Raw genomic sequence first — 17,006 nt, 5'->3', positions numbered from 1 at the left:
TATCTTTTCAGTAACACCCCACTCCTGGTATCAATTTACTGTATTAGTCTGTTTTCATGCTGCTGATAAAGACATACATGAGACTGGGAAGAAAAAGAGGTTTCATTGGACTTACAGTTCCACATGACTGAGGAGGCCTCAGAATCATGGCAGGAGGTGAAAGGCACTTCTTACATGGTGGTGACAAGAGAAAATGAGGAAGAAGCAAAAGTGGAAACCCCTGATAAACGCATCAGCTCTCATGAGACTTACTCACTATGACAAGAATAGCATGGGAAAGACCAACCCCCTTGATTCAATTACCTCCCACTGGGTCCTCCCACAGCACATGGGAATTCTGGGAGATACAATTCAAGGTGAGATTTGGGTGGGGACATAGTCAAACCCCAGGTCAGGGGTAAGAGAAAACATGGAAGCTCTTCCAGTTACCAGATGAGCTACTGGTAAAAGGCAGAGAGGGAGAAAATGAATAGAAAGAAAAAAATAATAATGGAAAAAGAAAGCCTGGTACTACAATAAAAAAGAAAAGAAGGATTCTTAAAAGTTGGTTTTGGAAGGAAAAACCTACATATGCCCAGAGAGGCCTGTGTACTCTCGGTTAAACTCCTTTGTCATGTTTTTCTGTGAAGGAAAATAGATATTGTTTTCCAACTGTCAATTTTAATTGGAAAATTTTTAAACAATTTTAATTCTTTAAACAACAATGCTTCAGCTAATGGCATTACTGACCCTTGCCTACTCACTTTTTTAAAAATTCAGATTACAAATCACTTGGAGAAACACAATACATTTAGTAGTTAAACACCAGCTTTAAAAAACAAAAATGAGATGAATTAAAATATAAGATAGGATAGGATAGATCAGAAGAGTAGAATAGAATAGGATAGATCATGAAGCCTACTCATAGCAGGAGCAAATGTTGTTTTGTTTTGTGTTTATGCACCCATGCATATGATCAAGTAGAAAGTTATTAGGGGGTCATTATCAAAATGACTTGACAGCCACTCACCAAGAAGTGGGTCCACATCTAGTGATGATTCCACTCAAGGCTTGACATCCCTTTAAAATTCTTCTTAAACATTTAAGGCTTAATATGGAAACTCTTGGACCCTACCACACAGCACAGTTCTTGCTCTTCACGCTTTGGTACACTTGGACTCTGTGAGGAAGCCTGTGATGAGCTGGGCTTTCTGCCAAAGCAGAGAGTATAACCCTCACAGTGTTCATTCTTCTTGATGAGAGGGTAGAGGGCTAGAAGGAGGTGGGGGCATCGCATGCTGTCACCAAGATTGTCATGAGGATTTCCTTTGTAAGCTTTATAGCAGAGACCCAGATAATATGACCTTCTGGTCACTGGAGGGAGCAGGCCTTAAAGAATTATTTTCTTATTATAAGAAATATCCCTGAAATATCTTTCTACAATCAACTGCTACCTCTCCAGGGGCCAGGGGCCAGATACAGAGGATTTGAGACCAGCTGACAACAGACACATTATTCTTATTTAGAACCAGTTTCTACACATGGGTAGATTTCCCAGTGCTTCAGAGAATCAGAGCTTCTTTAAGAAAAGGGTTCATGGATTTTTGCTTCACTTTATATTACCTGATCTTTTCTAGACAGTAAAAAATTTGGTCACTATAAAATTGAAGTCCTAACAGGCAGAAAGTGAACAAGTATCTGAGGAAATAGATATTTGTTCTATTGCTGTTGGTGGTGTCTGCTTCTGGGCATAGTTGCTTTTGGGATAAGTCACGGTAACAATGCTACTAAATATTTCTGGGGGTTTATATCTTTGAACATTTTAAGATCACGTTGATCATGCCTTTGTTATCTGCTATATAGGCCAAAGTTGGCAATGACAATGATACAGTATGTGTGTTTGTGCATGCATGCATGTACTTTAGAGAGAGAAAGAGGGAGAGAGGGAGAGATAGACAGAGACAGAGACACAGAGAGGTACAGAGAAGCTAAGCGCCATGAGAATGTGGCAATATGACAGTAACACAAAGTATGAAGAAATGCTTATTAAAATAGAAGGACAACACACCCTTCTGATTCTCCTGATGAAGCTACTTGTACTTGAGGGAGCAGATTAGCGATCCATAGGCAATCAAGAAAGGAACCCTTGGCAAAACCTAGGAAGGTAAAGTAGATTCTGGACCGAAGGGGTGCTCTGCTATTATTTTGTTTAGCGTAGTGCCAGTGCTTACAGTTAAATGAAAGATTAAGCAATGCATTGTAGAAAGTTACAGAATGTGTTTCATTAGGAACTCCCTAGAGCAGAGAGTGGTCAACTTTTTCTGCAAGAAGCCAAAGAGTAAATATGTTTGGCTTTGTGGGCCATATATCTATCCATCACAATTCAATTTTTCAGTTGTGGCATTAAAGCAGACATAGGAAATATGTAAACAAATAGGCATGGCTGTGTTTCGATAAAATTTTATTTATGAAATCGGGTGTCCAGCCAGTTTTGGACCAAGGGCCAGAGTTTGCTAACCTCTACCCTAAAGTCCTGGGCAAACAACATGGTTAAATCTTGACAGATCTGTAACTGACTTTACAATTTATTGCGCCAGTTAAACCCAGCAACAGATAATAGCAAATTAGCATCTCTCTTGACTTTCACAAGCATTGATATTATTAGTACTATTTTGTTTTTTATTCCCATTTTGCAGCTGAGAATTGAGATTTCAAGCTATTCAACTGCTTTTCCAAGACTATATATGTTGTAATGGATGAGAGGGGATTTACACACCATTTTTTGACTTTACACGAATCAGAAAACCTGGAAGCTAAATTTTCATTTTGTGGCTGACTGAATTTCCTAGACAAAGAATGTGAAGCTCAGAGTGGGAGAAAATGTTTGCAATCTATCCATCTGACAAAGATCTAATATCCAGAATCCACAAGGAACTTTAACAAATTTACAAGAAATAAAAACAAACAACTCTATTAAAAAGTGGGCAAGCACATCAACAGATACTTCTCAAAAGAAGACATTCACATACTACTAGCTCTTAACATGGAATAGAAACTTTCAAAAATCGTGGTAGCAATTGAAATAGGAAAAGCTATAGAATTGAGTGAAGGAAGGCTTTTAATTCACTTTATTGCCAACTACAAAGAAATTAGAGCCTTTATAAGTGTCTTCATTTCTACTCACAGAACAGACACACACACACACACACACACACACACACACAAAAGATACCCCAAGACCCTGGAAACAACTGGCAAAATCCAAAATACAGGACAGAAATATGGGAGGAAAACAAAGTGCCACGCCTTCCCATCCTAGAGATCCTAGATGTTTATTAATGCCCTCTAATCTCACAGAATCTTCTTCTCAATCTCCTCAAATTATGCCAAGCATGAAGGAGGAAACCTCCACCTATCCTCCACCCTGATCTCTACCAAGATGGAGTGGAGACCTGGGCCCACTCTGTTGGATAAGAGTGAATGGCTGTTTGGCTTTAAAAGATCTTTAATAAGAGACCGGTTTCGGCTTATTACTGCATTGCTGTGTCCTCACTTGATCCCTCTGCTGAGTCCTGCACATGAGTCTGGAACTAAACCACTCACAAACTGGTATTCCGTGTTCCATGGACAGAAAGACAAGTTACTCTGTGATGTGCAGGAAAATCCATTCCAGTTTGCCCAAACGTTTCACACACCCACACGGTCTAATGATTTTCTGGTATCTGGTACATGGTAGAGTTTACAATTTGAGATTGAAACAGGTAAAAACATGTGGAAGAAAACATTTCTGGCCTTGGCTTTGTATCTGCTAGGGCATGTTCTTGTTAGTTAACACCTGTGTACGTTGAGGAAAAGCACCTACTTTTAAACCACAAAAGTTCATGTGTAAACACTAAATATATTAAGTATATGAGTGTGTGTGTGTGTGTAAACCCTATATATAATACTTATATTATATTGTATTATGTTGTAAGTGATGTGTGTGTGTGTATATATATATATATTTATGTATCAATGAACATTGTTACTATTTCTTTCCACCTTTCTTAACTCACTATAAAGACCTTATATAAGAACTTTATACTTTTTAGTCATGAAATGATTCATTTAATGTCAATAGTTGAATAGAAGTTTTTGTTTTAGAGACAGGGTCTTGCTCTGTCACCCAGGCTGGGGCGCAGTGGCATCATCATAGCTCATGGCTGCCTCAAACTCCTGGGTTCAAGCAATTCTCACACCTCGGCCTTCCAAGTAGCTGGGGCTACAAGTATACACCACCATATCTAGCTATTTTTTAAAATTTTTTGTACAGACAGGGTCTTGCTATGTTGCCCAGGCTGGTCTCCAATTCCTGAGCTCAAGCAATCCTCCTGCCTCAGCCTCCCAAAGTGCTGTGGTTACAGGCGTGAGCCACTGAACCTGGCCTAAATAGGGACTTAAAACTTTCTTCAAATTGCAGATCTGTTAAGCATAGCTTGCTTCACAAATTCATCTTTTTAAATGATACTTTTTCAAGCGAATTTTGCTCAGCTAAACCTCAAACTTCAGTGTCTGGTACTGAAACAAGCTAGTTATGAAACAAGAAGGTCAGTAGAAAGAAACGAAGCTATTCTCATTTTAGTCTTTGACTTTTGTCCCTATTCATGCCTCCTGCAATCCAAAAATTGCTCTTGACTTCTCATAAAGAAAAATTGAAAACAAGGAGCACATGAAATGAAATGAATCCATGAAAAATGTATTTTTCATCCATTTCAGAAGAAATAGAAGGAAAAAAAAAAAGTAAAGGCCTCTAACTATAGCCTGAAACACCACCTCAACTTAAGACCTCAGTTTAAACATTGCTGGGCACTAGAAAATTGTTAGGACATTTTCCCTGCCTGTCCTTCCAAAGTCCGTGATCTAGAAATACATTTGAAAATCAGGCTACAGTGTAAGAACAGTGATGGTGGAAGTATTTGTAAAGTGCTTTGCGGAGGTGGAAGAGTTACAGAAGGCTTGGAATGGAAATGATGCTGAAACTCCATCTGGCAGAGGAAGGAGACAGACTAGCGAGGTCCGCTGGGTAGAGGGCGGGGCTCCAAGGGAGGGACTGATACCTGCGTGTCCTGCCTGCCCCTCTAACTTGAGTCTCTCTCGGGACCACCGTAATGACTCGCGTTACCTCTGACCAGTGTCTTTGCTCCTCTAGGGAACATCCTTAGACTATAGGGCTCATACCTACTAAATGCCTCTTATGATTATCGCTTTACTGATGTTCTCCTCAGCATTACCAATGGCAACAAGACCAAGTTCAGAAAGGAAAACATAATCTGATTAGTTCTTCAAGAACAAAGAAGACAATCTGTTTTCATTTTGTAACAAACTCGAACCCAGCCTTTATTCATTCAACATAAATGAAACTACATATTCCCCTGTAGTGAAATTTATTTCTTCCTAATTCTATCCTCTATCAATCTCTAAACCACATTTCAGACAAATGGTAGACTTTATAACTCCTTAAAAAAATCTTCCAGAATAGATTTATTTAAACTCTGTCAAGAAATCAATGCAATTTTATTTATTAATGTAAGTAAACTACTATGTTTATAAATTAGCATTAAAAACCCTGCAAAAGAGTTTGGATGAAAATCTTCCAGATACAACTATGATTAAATACAAGATGTCCTGCTGTTACCATTTCTGTTCCAACAGCCACAAATTTTAGGATCCTTTCCCTTCCCATGAGCAGCCCACATTCTAGTTTGTCTATATTGAGGGCAAAAATATTAGCAGAGATGTCAAGGTTGTAAGTCATTGTAGAAGACAGTTGTAAGATGGAGATATTCTAAAGCTCAGCTGTACATGGTTTGGGATTTGTTGGAGAACCTATGATTGTGAATCATTCTCTCAAGTACTAAAAGTGCCTCATATTACTAAAAATTTTTTTGAAACCTCAAACCTCTCAAAAATGTTGCTCAAGTTACCAAATATCATTGATAAAAATAAAAATATAATTGACAAGGAGTGTCCAATACATAGCAGACCTCTTAGGGAATTATCATCATGGTTGTATTGTGATCGACCTGGGAGTTGGCATGTAACTTGTCACCTGGGTTGTGAATCATTTGCTAAATAAAAAAGTAAAACTAGCTTATAAATATCAATTCATTCATTCACATATATTTAATCAGTAGGTCTGTGACACCAGAGATAGAAAGCCCAGACACAGGTAGTAGATATAGTTGGTGTGTGAGCTATCTTTTATAAGCTTAGGGGTCTATTCAGCAGTCGGTAGGCATTTCTTCTTTCATAAGGTAAGGAATAAAGCTGAACTTTCTCTATTAAATATGTTGGCCAATGTTTTAGATGCTGCCGTCATTTGTCATTCTAATCCCCAAGATTAGTCTACAACAACCATGTGGAGAACAGAGATTGACTGTGGTTACCCTGGAAAGGGGTATGTGTCTTCCAGAATCCCAGATGCTAGAGGTAAACTGTTCCTTTGACAGCAGGTGAATGCTCAGGGCATGCAGCACCTCAGGCACTAGGGGCTGTCCATCCATCCTGGGGAATCTGAGCATACTCAGAAGCCTAGAATAACCCAGTATAAGTAAGAACGCCACTCACCTCCTCTCACTGCAGTCTGCAGCCTTCACAGCTGGGCTTCAGTTCCTCCTGCTTCCTACCTCCTAAGACTTCTCACTCCTCCCAGCACACCTCTACCAAGGTTCAGGGAAAATTCCCCAGACTTCCCTTTGGCTCAACTCCCAAGGGAGAGGTTGATGGCAGCAGGAGCAGTGGTGACAGCACTGAATGAAAAGTCCCTCCTTTATCCCAGACTGCACAAAGAGGAAAATCATGGAGGGAACATCAGGAAGGGACTCTACGGGGCTTTCCTGTCCAGCTCAGAAAGGCACTTGGCATCCCCCAACTCTGCAGGAAGCACAGAGGAGTGCCCCAGGGTATCATGTTGCTCATCCTTCCATTGACCAACAAACCAGAGAAACAAACATTCTAAAGACTTTCCTTTCACATTCCCATTCCAAATGTGTGTGCCTGGATGTAGGGCAAGTTGTAGCCTGGGAGTCAGGAATCAGAGCCAGCAGGTTAGAACCAGGGAAGGACGCAGGAGGGAGCCAGAGCCATGAGAAGAGACTTTGGACAATCCAATCCTCCACCCAGGACCAAGGTTAGATGCCTAGGTTTTATCTATTTCCATGACAGTCATGGACTAGGGTTAAAATGGTCTCCCTGAACGATGAAGTAACTCAAGTCACAGATCTCATGATAAGCTTGCAACATATAGTGGTTTTTACCAATATCAAGTGGCAATATACAGCTCTGGAGAAACACTGACAGCCCACAGCAGAGACCAGATATTCTGAGCCAGACTCAAGATATACCTTCCAGAAAGTGTGCCCTTAGATGCAGAATACATGAGGTGGGGTGTCACAGCTAAGGCTTAGAGGCACACAAACCTGGGTTCCAATTCTAGCTCCCCATCTTGGACCCATGTGACCTTCAAAAGGCTCTTCAACCTGTCTGTATCTTGCTTCACTTGTTTGAAAAATGGGGAAATTTTTCATAACGTCATAGTTAAGAGGATTATAGGTAACATGTAGAGTACTTAGTACATAGTAAGCACTTGATAAATGTAGCTATTATTATAATAATAGGTTGAGACAGGAAAATCCAGGATGTATGAGTACTCCACCTATCCATATATTGCCTATTACTCAAGGCCACCCAAAGTTCCACCATTTCCATCACCTTCCATATTATTATGAGCCTATATTGAGTTCTTCATTTCTTAATAATATTATTTTATTGTATGATTTTACTAAATATTTCCACTGATGTATAATTTTAGATTGTCACTCATAAGTCACTACTTATGTCACTTATAAGTCACTAAATACAAAATCTTTTCCTAAGCACAGAAACCAAGCCATGCTGTTTTAAAATCTACGTTGTGTTGAACATACTACAAGAAACCTGGTAAGCACTTGATAAGTAGGTACTTAATTAATTGCATTACAGGTACTGTTTTGGTTGGTCATCATAATAAATATCCATTGTAAACAGCTTAACAGTTCCTGCATTACCTTTCAGAAAAAAGACCTTTCATTTTTTGCACTGCTCCATCATCTGTATGGAGAATACAAATCTTACCTATCTCATTAAAATATTGCCACTTTAACTTTGATATTGAATACAGTCATGGCCCTCTGAGTATGGAGACATAAATATGAATCACTATACTCATATATTCACTAGTAAAACCATTTCAAACCTGTGGGGGAAGATGAGGTTTGGCAACACAAATGTCATTCTCACCCGCCTCACCCTATTCCCGATATAATGTTATTAGAAATGACATAAAATTTGTAATAAGGGAAACCTCCACTACTGTTGGTAAGGGAATAATGTCATTACCAGAAAATTCATGGAAAGATAACCAGAGTTCACTTGCAAATCACCATTACAATGAGCAATGACCTTGAGGGAGCAGGCGATGGAACCCCTGCCCTCCACACCTGAACATGAAGACAGAAGGGTGGACGTGTGGGGAAGATGGTGCAGGCAGCAAGACCAACCACGAAGAGCTTCATATGGAATCTCTTTTGCTTATAAAGTGATGGGATTTGAGGGCAGAGTGACAATGGATCCTAGAAATTCAGATGGATATAAGGGCAAAAAGCCCCTGAAGAGGGATTTCCTGAGATGACAAGACATGTCCTTACAGTAGACAAAAGTGGCCTTGAAAACCAGATGTGCAAAGAAATTCATCATTGGCAAGGTTTTGGAAGAATGAATTCCCAATGTGGCTTGTTATAAATTAGTGAATAAAGCAGGGTTGTTACAGTCAAAAGTGAACTGGATGCCTGGCTACAGAGGACTCTGCACCTAGATCAAGTGTTTGGAAAAAAACCAACACCACAAGAAAAAAGGAAAATAAAACGAAAACAATCAAAACAGTGAAGTGACTGCACAGAAACAAATTCTCCCTACTAGGCTTGCTCATCACCCTGAATCTCTTCTTCTGTCCTGACATTTACAACAGTGAATTAGTAAAGTTTAAGTACTGATGACATTTATAAAGGGATCAAAAAAAAAAATCAAAGTATGTGAGAGACCAGAAAAAAAATTGAAGAATATAACTAACAGGAAGAAATGAAGGAACACTTAAACAGCAGGATAGATATATCATGTTTATGGAATGGAACACTCAATATTATAAACATGTCAATTCTGCCAAATTTTCCATCACTTTTTTTGCTATTCCAATCAAAATTTAGCAGGTTTTTTGGTGTATATGTATTTGTAAATTGCCAAGTTGATTCTAAAATTTATATCAAAAGAAAGAAGGCCAAGAATAATGAAGACAATCTTGAAGTTTAAAAATGAAATTGGAGTCTTACATTAGCAGATGCCAACTATAAAGCTACAGTAATTAAGACTATGATATTGGTGCAAAGATAGGCAAATAGAGCAGCAGAATAGAAGAGAGAGGCCAAAAACAGACCAGCCAATTTCATGTTGCTTTCAAACAAAGTCACCATTAAGTAAAGGAAGAGGGACAAAGAGCCTTTTCAGTAAATGGTCTGGATCAAGTGGATATCCATACTTTTTTCAAAAAATGAAGTTTAATCCATATTTTACAGGGGTCACAAAAATAAATTTCAGAAGTCTTATAGATCTAAAGGAAAATGATTAAACAATAAGACTTCTAGAAGATAACAAAGGGGAATATCTTCGTCAACTTGGTTTAGACAAAAATGTTAATGGATCACAAAAAGCATTAGCTATAAAGAAAAAGAACAATAAACTGACTTCATTAAAATTAAGAACCTCTGGTCATCAAAAAAAAACTCCCTTAAGAGAAGAAAAAGACATGCCACAGAGTGGTAGAAAATACTTGTAGAGCTCCCAGATAGCTTCTAGATGGTGGAGGTTCCAGGAGGTTGGCATGCCCAGGGAGGACATGGAAGCTCCATGACCCTTCCGATAAACAAACAAACAAACAAACAAATAAATAAAATATTTCTGGAAAAGATCTACTATCCAGAATGTATCAAGCACTTCCACAAATCAATAATAAAAGTAAAGATAGCCCAGTAGAAAATGTCAAACAGGAACTTCACAAAAATTTGAACAGAAACTTCACAAATGAGAAAATCCAAATGTCCAAAAGCTTATGAAAAAATTCTTAACATCATTAGTCACCAGAGAAATGCAAATTAAGACCACAGTAAGGTACCACTGCACACCCATTAAAGTGAGCATTTTTAGTAAGACTGGTAATACAGGTGTTGCTGAGGATGTAGAGGAACTGGAACTCTCATATACTGCTGATAGAAGTATAAATTACAACAACTACTTTGGACTACTCTTGAGAAGTATCTTGTAGAGCCAACCTTAGGTCTCTGTTATAATCCAGCTGCTTCAGTTCTCAATAGAAATGCGTACCAAATTAGCTGCATATTCTGCTTATTTCATGGTTTGCACCCTGTATACTGAGTGTCAAATTTCAGAAATGGGAAGAACCTAGTCTCCTTAAAATTCAGTATGTGCAAGCAAAATCTTGACTTTTTTAATTATTATTATACTTCAAGTTCTGAGATACATGTGCACAATGTGTAGGTTTGTTACATAGGTATCCATGTGCCATGGTGGTTTGCTGCACCCATCAACCTGTCATCTAGGTTTTAAGCCCCACATGCATTAGGTATCTCTCCTAAAGTTATCCCTCCCCTTACCCTCCACCCTCAAGAGGCCCCAGTGTGTGGTGTTCCCCTCCCTGTGCCCATGTGTTCTCATTGTTCACCCCCCACTTATAAGTGAAAACATGGCAGTGTTTGGTTTTCTGTTCCTGTGTTAGTTTGCTGAGAATTATGGTTTCCAGCTTCATCCACGTCCTTGCAAAGGACATGAACTCATTCCTTTTTATGGCTGCATAGTATTCCATGATGTATATGTGCCACATTTTCTTTATCCAGTCTATTATTGATGGGCATTTGGGTTGGTTCCAAGTCTTTGCTATTGTAAATAGTGCTGCAATAAACATACATGTGCATGCATCTTTATAGTAGAATGACTTACAATACTTTGGGCATATACTCAGTAATGGGATTTCTGGGTCAAATGGTATTTCTGGTTCTAGATCCTTGAGGAATCACCACACTGTCTTCCACAATAGTTGAACTAATTTACACTCCCACCTATAGTGTAAAAGCGTTCCTATTTCTCCACATCCTCTCTAGCATCAGTTGTTTCCTGAGTTTTTAATGATCACCATTCTAACTGGTATGAGACGGTATCTCACTGTGGTTTTGATTTGCATTTCTCTAATGACCAGTGATGATGAGCATTTTTTCATGTTTGTTGGCGGCATACAAAAATGTCTTCTTTTGAGAAGTGTCTGTTCATATCCTTTGCTCACTTTTTGATGGGGTTGTTATTGTCTTGTAAATTTAAGTTCCTTGTAGATTCTAGATATCAGACCTTTGTCAAGACTTCCAAGACTACTGACATGACTGGGAGTCTAGAAAATTGATTAAGAAACCTCAGTGGTGTCTTTGTTCCAGATCCTATACATTTTCTTCATGAAGACAGTGCACATGGAAAGCCCAGAAGGTAGATATGAAGAATCAAGGAAGTAAGTAACCCTCAAATATTATTCCTAAATATTGTCTCCTGCATTTCAATTTTAAAAATTAAGCAAATAATAAATATACATTAATAAGGAATTATTTATATAAATCCTGCTGTATCCCATAAATGAATACAGTACAGCACTTAATAATTATTTTGTGGAGAATGCTTATTGAGAGAGATATGCTAAGAATATGTTAAATACAAAAAGAAATTTAACATGGTGTATGTAATATGATCCTTTCTAAAATACAAATTTAGATATATGTGAATATACACATAGGAAAATTCTGGAAGAATATTTGCATAATTTTAACAAAGTTTAGAGTTGAGGGAAGAATTATTAACAAGCTATTTCTTTGTGGTTTTCTGTATTTTTACATGTTTATGCCACTGTATAAATTTTTATAAATAGACCTCTTTATATTTTCAATGAAATTAAGAGTGTAGAACCTATTCCACTAATTATTGTTGGTATTTTTTCCCAGTATTTTCAGAACATAGCTTTTCACTTTAGAAATATTAAAACTGAGGTGCAAAAAGCTTCAGTCTGGGAAAGTAAGTAGCCATCAGTAAAAAAATATTATATCTAAAACTGGTCAACAGATAGTAGATGTAGAGTAGATGTATATTCTTGATCATCTAAGAATGAAAAATGAAGCCAGCAAAATAGCAATTTGGCCTAATAACACAGCGTAATTATAGAGCAAAAACAGATCCTGAAAGTTTGAGGACAAGAGTTTGAGGAGAAGCAGAATTAGCATTGTCTCAGAGAATCTCCTCAAAGGTACTTATTAACTACAAAGTTGGGGGAAGTAACTTGGCATTGGAGAAATCAGCAATCATCAAACTAATCAAGTGATCTTGGTAAACATCACCCACAATGAGACACACCAACATTATAAATACCTTGATGCTGTGCACTGAGGACACAATATTATGTCCTGCATTTTTGCCAAAAATGCATACCCTCATTTATAATTGGATAAGTCAATACTAATGGACAATCTACAAAGTGCCTAATCAGTACTCTTCAGACCTGTCAAGGTGACAAAACACAAAGACCAAAGAACTGTCAGAAAATGGAGGAGACTCAGAAGAAATAGTAACTAAATGTAACCGGAAATTCTGGGTAAGATCCCAGAACCAGAAAGGTGGCATTAGTTAGAGGGTAGGGGGCACAAATGGGTACAATTCAAATAAGGTGTTTAGTTTCATTAATACAGTTGTACCAATAGTACTTTTTACTCTAGATATTTGTACTATGTTTATGTAAGATGTTAATGTTTTGGTTAATGGGCTGAAAGATATAAGACCACACTTCGTACCATGTTTGCTTTTTTATACGACAAAGATTCTTCAAATTAAAACAGGCTTTAAAAAATGATGTGCTCAGAACATGAAAAACTAAAGCAAATAAAATTTCAAACATCTTTGAGCCCCTACTGTAAGCCAGATACTGTTCTAGATGAGGTCATGAGTGAGGCGGCCAAATTTCCCACTGCGATGTATACTCCTTTTATAGATCTGGCACACAATGAATACATAAAGGGGGAAATGGAGCGCTTACATTTATACTGAAAGAAAATTTAATGAGTAGAAATTTGTAATAATAGATATTTATAATGCCTAAGTGAAATAGCCCAAAAATTATTTTACCAGGAGGATCCAACATAAGATTTATAAATTAAATACCGTATACCTACCACATCCTCCTCTCTCTCCTACAACCGAGTCTGCTATCTAGTGTTTGGATGGTAAACTGCCATCCATAGTTCCCTAGAATCTGTACAAAATCTTTCCATGGGTTTTGACCTGCCAGTTAGCACGTATGAATTAAATATGTTCATTTCCTTAATCAGAAATGTCAAGTGTTCTCTACAGCTTTCAAATAACATTCAAATTTATTGATACGGGATTCAAATGAGTGCACAATCTGGTCTCTGTCTATCAAGTGTAAAGAAATAAGAACTCTGGGCCGGGCGCAGTGGCTCATGCCTGTAATCCCAGCACTTTGGGAGACTGAGGTGGGCAGATCATCTGAGGTCAGGAGTTCGAGACTAGCCTGGCCAATATGGTGAAACCTCACCTCTACTAAAAATGCAAAAAAATTAGCCGCATGTGGTGGCGGGTTTCAGTAATCCCAGCTACTTGGGAGGCTGAGGCAGGAGAATCACTTGAACCTAGGAGGCAGAGGTCGCAGTGAGCCAAGATCATGCCATTGCACTACAGCCTGGGCAATAAGAGTGAAACTCCATCAAAAAAAAAAATAAAGAAAGAGAAAGAAAGAGGGAGAGAGAGAGAGAAGAGAAAAGAAAAGAAAAGAAAAGAAAGAAAGAGAGAAAGAGAGAAAGAAAGAAAGAAAGAAGGAAGGAAGGAAGGAAGGAAGGAAGGAAGGAAGGAAGGAAGGAAGGAAGGAAGGAAGGAAGGAAGGAAGGAAGGAAGGGGAGAAAGAAGGAACTCTGGAATTTCTTCACCATTATATTTATTAACTTCATATGTGATCCTGGAGAAATCTTTCAAATTTGTTGGGTTTTAGATGATTTATGTCTAAACAAAGATACTTAGACCAAATGATCTCAAAGAACTGTCATGGCCGTAAGTATGATAAACCTATATCTCTCTGAGCCCTTTTACCCCTTCCCTAAGATCCTCCATTTGGGGTCCAATGCCCTCATCACCCTCATCCCCTGTCCTAATGATGTCCTGCTATGTTTGACCTCCTAATCCTACTCATGTATCAAAACCAGCTAAAGTCCTAACCCCTCTACAAAGCCTTTCCTGATAAAAACATTTTTCATCTAAATTCCTATACTTACCTTGACTATATCGTCTAAACCCAAAAGTAGGAAACATGAATTTGCAAAGAACTCTGACTTGTAAATATTACATAAACTTTTAAAGGGCTAAGAAAGAACAACTTTTGGTTATGTAGTTAACCAATTACTTTAACTTCATTAAAAAATACTATGATACATCAAAGCTAGAAAAATCAGTGTGTGGCTCCTGATGCCCCTTCAGGAAAATGATACAGCCTGGTGGTTATGTACCTAGGTTTTGGACTCAAAAGATCTGTAGTAGTTGTATTTTTCAAAGATATTTACAACAAAAGTTCCTATCCATGGTTTTCTAGAATTCTGCCACTTGCCCTTAAGAGTTAGAGTCTAATTAACCTCCCCTTGAATCTGAGCAGGTTTGGGATTTATTTATAACCCATAGAAGGTTGTAGAACTGGAGCTACTGCATGATTTCATATATATATGAAATATATATATATGAAATATATAATGTTTTATCTATTATATATAACTTATATTAAATAATATATAAAATATCCCTAGCCAGAACAACTAATCAAGCCCTTCACACACAAAAAAATAGAGATAATGAAATGACTGCTGCTCTCTTAAACCACTCAGGTTTGAGGTAGTTTGATATGCAGTAATAGTAACTGAAACGAAACTTGAGTTTAGATTCCGGTTCTTCCACTTACTGTGTGTCCTCAGGTAAATTGCTTAATCTCTCTGAGCCTGCATTGCCTAAACTTGAAAATGTGGTTGATTGTATCACCTACCCTCTTGCTGCTGTTACAGAACAAATGACAAATAACTATAAAACACTTAACACAAGCCGAGCACAGAGTAAGACCTCAATAAATATCAACTATTATTATTAATAATTGGTATTTTTTTTTATGATTCTCTGATGTAGCCCTTAGGATATTTGAGAACCCATGTTTTCCTTGCTTTATTTGGACAAAAGCTTAAGTGACAACTGTAAGTTACCCAGCTATGATCTCCTACTGAGCAACAGGTACATGTCTTTGGCAATTGCTGTACTTCCTCACTGTACCTTTTCTTTTATTTTAAACACAAATAAAATTGTATTTGTATATCAAAGGCTCTACAAAATTATGACACAAAGTTAACAGAGTTGATGTCAAAACACAAATAGGTTTGAAGTTATAGACGATAAATCACTTTGTTTCATTCAGCCTTCCCTTGATTACGTTAGCGAGCATCCCTGGTATGCTCCCAGTTAAATCTTAAGTATGATGCATCTCACTATATCTTTTCTACCCTGCTTCTGGGGAACTTATTTCAAAGGCATCGACCTCTGCAGCCACCTGCACAAAAGGGCCAGAACAGTTGTAAGTTCTTTGAGGAAGGCTGTCCCTGAAGCTAAGGTGTAGCTGTTGTTCTCATCAGCCCAAGCCACCGCCAGTGGTGTTCTTGCCTGTCCTCTCTCCTGGGGCGCTTTCCCCTCGAGCTGTCTACATAATGAGGAAATAAAAATCTTCAAAGGGAGCTAACTCACTTGGCTTGGTAGAGCTAAGCAAACAGGTTTTGGGGTATATTACAGGTTCCCCACCTTCTCAGAGACTGTTTAAACCTTATCCCATTCCTGATTTTCTTGTAGGCTGTCCTCCCAAGATCTACCCCAGAAAACTCCAATTCCAACTTCATCTTATAATAAAATACAGATATAATAATGTTAAATGGGACTTGTCTTATTTCTGAGTTTGTCTGCTGGTCCAAGGCAGATATTAGCAGATAATAAACACGCATCTTGCTGTAAACAGGGCTACCAGGGCATCCACTCAAGATAAGCCAAGACACCATGGGCCTGGTCTGATGACCCTGACCCCAAGACTCACATCCGAGGTACTGGAGAGGATGCTGGGGATTTTCCCCTGGAGGTTAGAGAATAGGGGTTTCTTTGGAGGAAAAAGGGAAACGGATACTGCCTCTCTCCACATGAAGGAGAGGGGGATAAATTCTCCACACCTTATACCATAGGCGGGGGAGCTGGATTTAAGAGAAAGAAAAACACACATACAGAGGGAGGTACTGTTTGGGTGAGGGAGAAAGGACAAGATGGAGGAAGGTGAACAAGAAGGCACAATCCATGTTGCTTCTGGGTTCTTCCTCACCAACATTCCCGCGCGCCGGAAAATGCAGCCCGCCCTGGGAAGATGCAGATCAACTGAGCATGCGCCAGGTGATGTCAATCCGAAGAGATCGAAACTTACCTGGCCACGCCTATGGAGACGCCCCTATCACGCCCTTATCCCGCCCACTGCCCTCCCCCTTCCAGTACCAATGCATAAAAGTCCGCTGCCGGCAGGAGCCGGCATGACTTCTTCGGCCCCCGTATTTGTGGACCGGAGAACATCACCCGAGAGCGCCGGCGCGACTTCCCTGGCCCCCCACACCTGAGGACCAGAGACCTTCACCCGAGAGTGTATGCATATTTGCAAAAAAACACTGCCACTTTCTTATGTACTTTGGCTTCTTGTTTAATTATTTAGCTCTCCTAAATTAAATTAAATGAAACAAAACAGTTGGTGCTGAAACCCGACCCAGGAGGAGACCCTTCCTCAACATCCCCTA

General features: G+C 38.7%; 1 protein-coding gene across 1 annotated transcript in view; it reads right to left on the bottom strand.

The window, feature by feature from the left end:
• Nucleotides 1–6,767, bottom strand: part of SERPINB7 (serpin family B member 7) — a 54,353-nt gene extending 47,586 nt beyond the window's left edge. The window contains exon 1 of the mRNA XM_025365373.1: nt 6,586–6,767. The gene's annotated coding sequence lies outside the window, so the exon portion shown is untranslated. The remainder of the gene's footprint in view (nt 1–6,585) is intronic.
• Nucleotides 6,768–17,006: the final 10,239 nt, after the last annotated feature.

This window comes from Theropithecus gelada, chromosome 18, assembly GCF_003255815.1.
Source record: "Theropithecus gelada isolate Dixy chromosome 18, Tgel_1.0, whole genome shotgun sequence".
Taxonomy (NCBI): domain Eukaryota; kingdom Metazoa; phylum Chordata; class Mammalia; order Primates; family Cercopithecidae; genus Theropithecus; species Theropithecus gelada.
The sequence above is the reverse complement of the archived record's forward strand: the minus strand, read 5'-3'. Positions and strand labels throughout refer to the sequence as shown.